At 43.5% G+C, this 10,588-nt stretch overlaps 6 non-coding genes across 6 annotated transcripts; all 6 read left to right on the top strand.

Moving 5' to 3' along the window:
- The first annotated feature begins 214 nt into the window (after positions 1-214).
- On the top strand, positions 215-295 carry trnas-aga (transfer RNA serine (anticodon AGA)). Its single transcript has one exon. It is a non-coding gene; the product is annotated as a tRNA-Ser (tRNA).
- Positions 296-1,878: 1,583 nt separating this feature from the next.
- On the top strand, positions 1,879-1,950 carry trnad-guc (transfer RNA aspartic acid (anticodon GUC)). Its single transcript has one exon. It is a non-coding gene; the product is annotated as a tRNA-Asp (tRNA).
- Positions 1,951-3,827: 1,877 nt separating this feature from the next.
- On the top strand, positions 3,828-3,899 carry trnad-guc (transfer RNA aspartic acid (anticodon GUC)). Its single transcript has one exon. It is a non-coding gene; the product is annotated as a tRNA-Asp (tRNA).
- A 219-nt stretch (positions 3,900-4,118) lies between these two features.
- On the top strand, positions 4,119-4,199 carry trnas-aga (transfer RNA serine (anticodon AGA)). The gene has a single exon. It is a non-coding gene; the product is annotated as a tRNA-Ser (tRNA).
- Positions 4,200-8,024: 3,825 nt separating this feature from the next.
- On the top strand, positions 8,025-8,105 carry trnas-cga (transfer RNA serine (anticodon CGA)). The gene has a single exon. It is a non-coding gene; the product is annotated as a tRNA-Ser (tRNA).
- Positions 8,106-9,969: 1,864 nt separating this feature from the next.
- On the top strand, positions 9,970-10,050 carry trnas-aga (transfer RNA serine (anticodon AGA)). The gene has a single exon. It is a non-coding gene; the product is annotated as a tRNA-Ser (tRNA).
- The last annotated feature ends 538 nt before the right edge of the window (positions 10,051-10,588 follow it).

Raw genomic sequence — 10,588 nt, forward strand, 5'->3', positions numbered from 1 at the left:
TGTTTCAAGATGTCGAATTTTACTTCTGTTTCTTGGAAGAGATGCATATTAAAAAGTTCCAGAGCAATATCGAACTGCAAAAATACAGGTGGAGGAGATTGCCTCGTCCAGATTTTTAGCAAACGGAGAATTTTTCAGGAGTCTTTGGCCGTCTGCTGCACAGAGTTGGATGACTGAGTTTTTTCTGAGTAACGTTGAAAAAGGCAGCGATACAGTAGTCGTGGCCGAGTGGTTAAGGCGATGGACTAGAAATCCATTGGGTTATCCGGCACAGGTTCGAATCCTGCCGACTACGATTCTCAGCATTTTTCATTCCATTTCACAATTTAACCGGTTCTCTGCCAAACTGATCCTGAGATAGATGGAATAACATCCCACACCTTTCAACTTTGACATTTTTTTCTCATTTTTATTAATCTGCAATATTCACGATACATCCGTTTCAAAAATCGCAAACATCAGTCAAAGTTGCGACAGTGATTCAGCCTATCTATCCCTCGAGATGTCTGAGGCATCTGTGCATGCCCGTTGGTGCGTGCAAATTTGTGGTTATGTGTATGTGGGTCTCTATGTCTGTCTAACTATTTTTATGTCTCTGTGTATGTGCAACTGTCACTGGAAATCATCACCATTAATTTGGTATGTCCTGGAACTTATAAAAACGACTTGGGGAAAAAAAATACCGTTGTGAACTTTTGTATCGGCTTTGGTTCAGTGGCCGCATTCTCGACTGAATCGGGTGTTTGTCTGTTCAAGTCGCACTCCTGAGACTTGAGCATATCATCTTGGCTAACACTCAAGTGCAGCACTTGGGGAATTTTGCAATGTTGAAGCTGTTGACTTTCGGATGAAATGTTAAATTGAAGCTCCGTCTGCACCCTCGGGTGGATATGAAAGTTCCCAGTGCATTATTCGAAAAAGAATAGGAGAGGTGCCCCCGTGTCAATATTACTAAAAATGTTCGGAAATGCTCACTGAAAGCCGATGTGCATGTGTTCGTATGTGGGGTTGGGGTTGAAACCCAGATTCTCACAGAGACAGAATCCAGGTTCTCACAGGACCAGAATAGCCGAGTGGTTGCGGCGTTGGCCTTAAAACTCAATGGGTTTGTCCCGCGTGGGTTCGTCCCCCACTCCTGGTGTCTCTTTAATTTAACACGGATTTCCTCCCATTCTGATCAGTGAGACCGGATTTTCATCGGTTGCATCAGCAATTTTCTGTAACAATGTGACACTCTGAACCGATAATGAAATGAAATTGTGAAATGTATCTGTGTCGCTCGGTTTCTGCCTCTCTCTCTCTCTTCAGAGAGTTTTGTATGTTTGAGTCTTTGTCTCTCTCAGTCTGACTCACTCTGTCTGTCCCTGTTTCTCTGTTTGTCTTTGTCTCTCAATCTGTCTCTTTCTTACGGTGCCACGTCTGTTCCAATGGGATTCTCTCCGACTCTTTGTCTGACTGGCTCTCTCTTTCCCATCATTTCGGTCTGTCCATGTCTTTGCCTGTCTCTGTTAGTCCCTGCCTGTAAGCTGAGAAGTATTTCCATCATTTTCTGTTTTAATTTCTATCGCTCTCTCTCTATCTGTCTCTCTCCTTGTCACTGTCTTTATCATTGTCTTTCTCTCACTCTTTCCCTCTCTCTCTTAATAGATCACACACATACATCTCTGTATATGTATATATTTGGGTCTTTTTCTCACTCAGTCTGCCTCTCCTTCTCAGTCTCACAATTTCTGTCTTTCGTTGTCTCTATCTCGCTGTCTGTCTCTCCCTGTTTGTCGGTTTGTCTCTGTCTCTCAATGTGTCTGTCGACTTCTCCTGGTGTCCAGTTCTGTTCACAGTGACTCGATTCCTGCTCTGACAAAACTGGTACCCGTCAGTTCCTCGTTAGTATAGTGGTGAGTATCCCTGCCTGTCGCGCGGGAGACCGGGGTTCAATTCCCCGACGGGGAGGCAGTTGTTTCAAGATGTCGAATTTTACTTCTGTTTCTTGGAAGAGATGCATATTAAAAAGTTCCAGAGCAATATGGAACTGTAAAAATACAGGTAGATGAGATTGCCTCGTCCAGATTTTTAGCAAACGGAGAATTTTTCAGGAGTCTTTGGCCGTCTGCTACACAGAGATGGATGATTGAGTTTTTTCTGAGTAAAGTTTAAAAAGGCAGGGACACAGTAGTCGTGACCGAGTGGTTAAGGCGATGGACTAGAAATCCATTGGGTTATCGCGCGCAGGTTCGAATCCTGCCGACTACGATTCTCAGCATTTTTCATTCCATTTCACAATTTAACCGGTTCTCTGCCAAACTGATCCTGAGATAGATGGAATAACGTCCCACACCTTTCAACTTTGACATTTTTTTCTAATTTTTATTAATCTGCAATATTCACGATACATCCGTTTCAAAAATCGCAAACATCAGTCAAAGTTGCGACAGTGATTCAGCCTGTCTATCCCTTGAGATGTCTGAGGCATCTGTGCATGCCCGTTGGTGCGTGCAAATTTTTGGTTATGTGTGTGTGGGTCTCTGTGTCTGTCTATCTATTTATATATCTCTGTGTATGTGCAACTGTCTGTGGAAATTATCACCATGAATTTGGTATGTCCTGGAACTTATAAAACGACTTGGGGAAAATAATACGGTTGTGAACTTTTGTGTCGGCTTTGGTTCAGTGGCCGCATTCTCGACTGAATCGGGAGTTTGTCTGTTCAAGTCGCACTCCTGAGACTTGAGCATATCATCTTGGCTAACACTCAAGTGCAGCACTTGGGGAATTTTGCAATGTTGAAGCTGTTGACTTTCGGATGAAATGTTAAATTGAAGCTCCGTCTGCACCCTCGGGTGGATATGAAAGTTTCCAGTGCATTATTCGAAAAAGAATAGGAGAGTTGCCCCCGTGTCAATATTACTAAAAATGTTCGTAAATGCTCACTGAAAGCCGATGTGCATGTGTTTGTATGTGGGGTTGGGGTTGAAGCCCAGATTCTCACAGAGACAGAATCCAGGTTCTCACAGGACCAGAATAGCCGAGTGGTTGAGGCGTTGGCCTTAAAACTCAATGGGTTTGTCCCGCGTGGATTTGTCCCCCACTCCTGGTGTCTCTTTAATTTAACACGGATATCCTCCCATTCTGATCAGTGAGACCGGATTTTCATCGGTTGAATCAGCAATTTTCTGTAACAATGTGACACTCTGAACCGATAATGAAATGAAATTGTGAAATGTATCTGTGTCGCTCGGTTTCTGCCTCTCTCTCTCTTCAGAGAGTTTTGTATGTTTGAGTCTTTGTCTCTCTCAGTCTGACTCACTCTGTCTGTCCCTGTTTCTCTGTTTGTCTCTGTCTCTCAATCTGTCTCTTTCTCACGGTGCCACGTCTGATCCAATGGGATTCTCTCTGACTGTTTGTCTGACTGGCTCTCTCTTTCCCATCATTTCGGTCTGTCCATGTCTTTGCCTGTCTCTGTTAGTCCCTGCCTGTAAGCTGAGAAGTATTTCCATCATTTTCTGTTTTAGACTCTATCGCTCTCTCTCTATCTGTCTCTCTCCTTGTCACTGTCTTTATCATTGTCTTTCTCTCACTCTTTCCCTCTCTCTCTTAATAGATCACACACACATCTCTGTATATGTATATATTTGAGTCTTTTTCTTACTCAGTCTGCCTCTCCTTCTCAGTCTCACACTTTCTGTCTCTCGTTGTCTCTATCTCGCTGTCTGTCTCTCCCTGTTTGTCGGTTTGTCTCTGTCTCTCAATGTGTCTTTCGACTTCTCCTGTTGTCCACTGCTGTTCACAGTGACTCGATTCCTGCTCTGACAGAATTTGTACCCGTCAGTTCCTCGTTAGTATAGTGGTGAGTATCCCCGCCTGTCACGCGGGAGACCGGGGTTCAATTCCCCGACGGGGAGGCAGTTGTTTCAAGATGTCGAATTTTACTTCTGTTTCTTGGAAGAGATGCATCGTAAAAAGTTCCAGAGCAATATTGAACTGTAAAAATACAGGTAGATGAGATTGCCTCGTCCAGAGTTTTAGCAAACGGAGAATTTTTCAGGAGTCTTTGACCGTCTGCTGCACAGAGCTGGATGACTGAGTTTTTTCTGAGTAAAGTTTAAAAAGGCAGCGACACAGTAGTCGTGGCCGAGTGGTTAAGGCAATGGACTAGAAATCCATTGGATTATCCCGCGCAGGTTCGAATCCTGCCGACTACAATTCTCAGCATTTTTCATTCCAGTTCACAATTTAACCGGTTCTCTGCCAAACTGATCCTGAGATAGATGGAATAACGTCCCACACCTTTCAACTTTGACATTTTTTTCTCATTTTTATTAATCTGCAATATTCACGATACATCCGTTTCAAAAATCGCAAACATCAGTCAAAGTTGCGACAGTGATTCAGCCTGTCTATCCCTCGAGATGTCTGAGGCATCTGTGCATGCCCGTTGGTGCGTGCAAATTTTTGGTTATGTGTGTGTGGGTCTCTGTGTCTGTCTATCTATTTATATGTCTCTGTGTATGTGCAACTGTCACTGGAAATCATCACCATGAATTTGGTATGTCCATAAAAACGACTTGGGGAAAATAATACGGTTGTGAACTTTTGTATCGGCTTTGGTTCAGTGGCCGCATTCTCGACTGAATCGGGAGTTTGTCTGTTCAAGTCGCACTCCTGAGACTTGAGCATATCATCTTGGCTAACACTCAAGTGCAGCACTTGGGGAATTTTGCAATGTTGAAGCTGTTGACTTTCGGATAAAATGTTAAATTGAAGCTCCGTCTGCACCCTCGGCTGGATATGAAAGTTCACAGTGCATTACTCGAAAAGAATAGGAGAGTTGCCCCCGTGTCAATATTAATAAAAATATTCGTAAATGCTCACTGAAAGCCGATGTGCATGTGTTTGTATGTGGGGTTGGGGTTGAAGCCCAGATTCTCACAGAGACAGAATCCAGGTTCTCACAGGACCGGAATAGCCGAGTGGTTGAGGCATTGGCCTTAAAACTCAATGGGTTTGTCCCGCGTGGGTTCGTCCCCCACTCCTGGTGTCTCTTTAATTTAACACGGATTTCCTCCAATTCTGATCAGTGAGACCGGATTTTCATCGGTTGAGTCAGCAATTTTCTGTAACAATGTGACACTCTGAACCGATAATGAAATGAAATTGTGAAATGTATCTGCGTCGCTCGGTTTCTACCTCTCTCTCTCTCTTCAGAGAGTTGTGTATGTGTTTGTATGTTTGAGTCTTTGTCTCTCTCAGTCTGACTCACTCTGTCTGTCCCTGTTTCTCTGTTTGTCTCCGTCTCTCAATCTGTCTCTTTCTCATGGTGCCACGTCTGTTCCAATTGGATTCTGTCAGACTTTTTGTCTGACTGGCTCTCTCTTTCCCATCATTTCTGTCTGTCCATGTCTTTGCCTGTCTCTGTTAGTCCCTGCCTGTAAGCTGAGAAGTATTTCCATCATTTTCTGTTTTAGTCTCTATCGCTCTCTCTCCATCTGTCTCCTTGTCACTGTCTTTATCATTGTCTTTCTATCACTCTTTCCCTCTCTCTCTTAATAGATCACACACAAACATATGTGTATATGTATATGTTTGAGTCTTTTTCTCACTCAGTCTGACTCTCCTTCTCAGACTCACACTTTCTGTCTCTCGTTGTCTCTATCTCGCTGTCTGTCTCTCCCTGTTTGTCGGTTTGTCTCTGTCTCTCAATGTGTCTGTCGACTTCTCATGGTGTCCAGTTCTGTTCACAGTGGCTCGATTCCTGCTCTGACAGAACTGGTGCACGTCAGTTCATCGTTAGTATAGTGGTGAGTATCCCCGCCTGTCACGCGGGAGACCGGGGTTCAATTCACCGACGAGGAGGCAGTTGTTTAAAATTGTAGAATTTGACTTCTGTTTCTTGGAAGAGATTCATATTAAAAAATTGCAGAGCAATATCGAACTGTAAAAATACAGGTAGAGGAGATTGCCTCGTCCAGATTTTTAGCAAACGGAGAATTTTTCAGGAGTCTTTGGCCGTCTGCTGCACAGAGATGGATGACTGAGTTTCTTCTGAGTAACGTTTAAAAAAAGCAGCGACACAGTAGTCGTGGCCGTGTGGTTAAGTCGATGGACTAGAAATCCATTGTGTTATACCGCGTATGTTTGAATCCTGCCGACTACGTTTCTCAGCATTTTTCATTCCATTTCACAATTTAACCGGTTCTCTGCCAAACTGATCCTGAGATGGATGGAATAACGTCCCACACCTTTCAACACTGACATTTTTTTCTCATTTTTACTAATCTGCAATATTCACGATACATCCGTTTCAAAAATCGCAATCATCAGTCAAAGTTGCGACAGTGATTCAGCCTGTCTATCCCTCGAGATGACGAAGGCATCTGTGCATGCCCGTTGGTGCGTGCAAATTTTTGGTTATGTGTGTGAGTGTCTCTGTGTCTGTCTATCTATTTATATGTCTCTGTGTATGTGCAACTGTCTGTGGAAATCATCACCGTGAATTTGGTATGTCCTGGAACTTATAAAAAAGACTTGGGGGAAATAATAAGGTTGTGAACGTTTGTATCGGCTTTGGTTCAGTGGCAGCATTCTCGACTGAATCGGGAGTTTGTGTGTTCAAGTCGCAGTTCTCAGACTTGAGCATTATCATCTTGGCTCACACTCAAGTACAGCTATTGGGGAATATTGCAATGTTGAAGCTATTGACTTTCGGATGAAATGTTAAATTGAAGCTCCGTCTGCACCCTCGTGTGGATATGAAAGTTCCCAGTGCATTACTCGAAAAAGAATTGGAGAGTTGCCCCCGTCTCAATATTACTAAAAATGTTCGTAAATGCTCACTGAAAGCCGATGTGCATGTGTTTGTATGTGGGGTTGGGGTTGAAGCCCAGATTCTCACAGAGACAGAATGCAGGTTCTCACAGGACCAGGATAGCCGAGTGGTTGAGGCGTTGGCCTTAAATTTTAATGGTTTTTTCCCGCGTGGGTTTGTCCCCTACTCCTGGTATCTCTTTAATTTAACACGGATTTCCTCCCATTGTGATCAGTGAGACCGGATTTTCATCGGTTGAATCAGCAATTTTCTGTAACAATGTGACACTCTGAACCGATAATGAAATGAAATTGTGAAATGTATCTGCGTCGCTCGGTCTCTACCTCTCTCTCTCTCTTCAGAGAGTTGTGTATGTGTTTGTATGTTTGAGTCTTTGTCTCTCTCAGTCTGACTCACTCTGTCTGTCCCTGTTTCTCTGTTTGTCTCTGTCTCTCAATCTGTCTCTTTCTCACGGTGCCACGTCTGTTCCAATTGGATTCTCTCAGACTCTTTGTCTGACTGGCTCTCTCTTTCCCATCTTTTCGGTCTGTCCATGTCTTTGCCTGTCTCTGTTAGTCCCTGCCTGTAAGCTGAGAAGTATTTACATCATTTTCTGTTTTAGTCTCTATCGCTCTCTCTCCATCTGTCTCCTTGTCTTTATCATTGTCTTTCTATCACTCTTTCCCTCTCTCTCTTAATAGATCACACACACACATCTCTGTATATGGAGATGTTTGAGTCTTTTTCTCACTCAGTCTGCCTCTCCTTCTCAGTCTCACACTTTCTGTCTCTCGTTGTCTCTATCTCGCTTTCTGTCTCTCCCTGTTTGTCGGTTTGTCTCTGTCTCTCAATGTGTCTGTCGACTTCTCATGGTGTCCAGTTCGGTTCACAGTGGCTCGATTACTGCTCTGACAGAACTAGTACACGTCAGTTCCTCGTTAGTATAGTGGTGAGTATCCCCGCCTGTTACGCGGGAGACCCGGGTTCAATTATCTGACGGGGAGGCAGTTGTTTCAAAATGTAGAATTTTACTTCTGTTTCTTGGAAGAGATTCATATCAAAAAATTGCAGAGCAATATCGAACTAAAAAATACAGGTGGAGGAGATTGCCTCGTCCAGATTTTTAGCAAACGGAGAATTTTTCAGGAGTCTTTGTCCGTCTGCTGCACAGAGATGTATGACTAAGTTTTTTCTGAGTAACGTTTAAACAGGCAGCGATGGAGTAGTCGTGGCTGAGTGGTTAAGGCGATGGACTCGAAATCCATTGGGTTATCCCGTGCAGGTTCGAATCCTGCCGACTACGATTCTCAACATTTTTCATTCCATTTCACAATTTAACCGGTTCTCTGCCAAACTGATCATGAGATGGATGGAATAACGTCCCACACCTTTCAACACTGACATTTTTTCCTCATTTTTACTAATCTGCAATATTCACGATACATCCGTTTCAAAAATCGCAAACATCAGTCAAAGTTGCGACAGTGATTCAGCCTGTCTATCCCTCGAGATGACGAAGGCATCTGTGCATTCCCGTTGGTGCGTGCAAATTTTTGTTGATGTGTGTGCGTGTCTCTGTGTCTGTCTATCTCTATATATGTCTCTGTGTATGTGCAACTGTCTGTGGAAATCATCACCATGAATTTGATATGTCCTGGAACTTATAAAAAAGACTTGGGGGAAATAATAAGATTGTGAACTTTTGTATCGGCTTTGGGTCAGTGGCAGCATTCTCGAATGAATCGGGAGTTTGTGTGTTCAAGTCGCACTTCTGAGACTTGAGCATATCATCTTGGCAAACACTCAAGTGCAGCACTTGGGCAATTTTGCAATGTTGAAGCTGTTGACTTTCGGATGAAATGTTAAAGTGAAGCTCCGTCTGCACCCTCGAGTGGATATGAAAGTTCCCAGTGCATTACTCGAAAAAGAATAGCAGAGTTGCCCCCGTGTCAATATAACTAAAAAAGTTCGTAAATGCTCACTGAAAGCCGATGTGCATGTGGTTGTATGTGGGGTTGGTGTTGAAGCCCAGATTCTCACAGAGACAGATTCCAGATTCTCACAGGACCAAGATAGCCGAGTGGTTGAGGCGTTGGCCTTAAAACTCAATGGCTTTTTCACGCGTGTGCTCGTATCCCATTCCTGGTCTCTCTTTTATTTAACACGGATTTCATCCCATTTTGATCAGTAAGACCGGATTTTCATCGGTTGAATCAGCAATTTTCTGTAACAATGTGACACTCTGAACCGATAATGAAATGAAATTGTGAAATATATCTGTGTCGCTCGGTCTCTGCCTCTCTCTCTCTCTTCAGAGAGTTGTGTATGTGTTTGAGTCTTTGTCTCTCTCAGTCTGACTCACTCTGTCTGTCCCTGTTTCTCTGCTTCTATCTCTCTCTTTCTCACGGTGCCACGTCTGTTCCAATTGGATTTTCTCTGATTCTTTGTCTGACTGGCTCTCTCTTTCCCATCATTTCGGTCTGTCCATGTCCTTGCCTGTCTCTGTTAGTCCCTGCCTGTAAGCTGAGAAGTATTTCCATCATTTTCTGTTTTAGTCTCTATCGCTCTCTCTCAATCTGTCTCTCTCCTTGTCACTGTCTTTATCATTGTCTTTCTCTCACTCTTTCGCTCTCTCTTTTAATAGATCACAACACACACATCTCTATATATGTACATATTTGAGTCTTTTTCTCACTCAGTCTGACTCTCCTTCTCAGACTCACACTTTCTGTCTCTCGTTGTCTCTATCTCGCTGTCTGTCTCTCCCTGTTTGTCGGATTGTCTCTGTCTCTCAATGTCTCTGTCGACTTCTCATGGTGTCCAGTTCTATTCACAGTGACTCGATTCATGCTCTGACAGAACTGGTATCCATCAGTTCCTCGTTAGTATAGTGGTGAGTATCCTTGCTTGTCACGCCGGAGACAGGGGTTCAATTCCCCGACGGGGAGGCAGTTGTCTTAAGATGTCGAATTTAACTTCTGTTTCTTGTAAGAGATGCATATTAAAAAGTTCCAGAGCAATATAGAACTGTAAAAATGCAGGTAGATGAGATTGCCTCGTCCAGAGTTTTAGCAAACGGAGAATTTTTCAGGAATCTTTGGCCATCTGCTGCACAGAGATGGATGACTGAGTTTTTTCTGAGTAACGTTTAAAAAGGCAGCGACGCAGTAGTCGTGGCCGAGTGGTTAAGGCGATGGACTAGAAATCCATTGGGTTATCCCGCGCAGGTTCGAATCCTGCCGACTACGATTCTCAGCATTTTTCATTCCATTTCACAATTTAACCGGTTCTGTGCCAAACTGATCCTGAGATGGATGGAATAACGTCCCACACCTTTCATCTTTGACATTTTTTTTCATTTTTATTAATCTGCAATATTCATGATACATCCGTTTCAAAAATTGCAAACATCAGTCAAAGTTGCGACAGTGATTCAGCCTGTCTAACCCTCGAGAGGTCTGAGGCATCTGTGCATGCCCGTTGGTGCGTGCAAATTTTTGGTTATGTGTGTGTGGGTCTCTGTGTCTGTCTATCTCTTTATATGTCTCTGTGTATGTGGAACTGTCTGTGGAAATTATCACCATGAATTTGGTATGTTCTGGAACTTATAAAAACGACTTGGGGAAAATAATACGGTTGTGAACTTTTGCATCGGCTTTGGTTCAGTGGCCGCATTCTCGACTGAATCGGGAGTTTGTCTGTTCAAGTCGCACTCCTGAGACTTGAGCATATCATCTTGGCTAACACTCAAGTGCAGCACTTGGGGAATTTTGCAATGTTGAAGCT

Source organism: Pristiophorus japonicus, chromosome 23 (assembly GCF_044704955.1).
Source record: "Pristiophorus japonicus isolate sPriJap1 chromosome 23, sPriJap1.hap1, whole genome shotgun sequence".
NCBI lineage: Eukaryota > Metazoa > Chordata > Chondrichthyes > Pristiophoridae > Pristiophorus > Pristiophorus japonicus.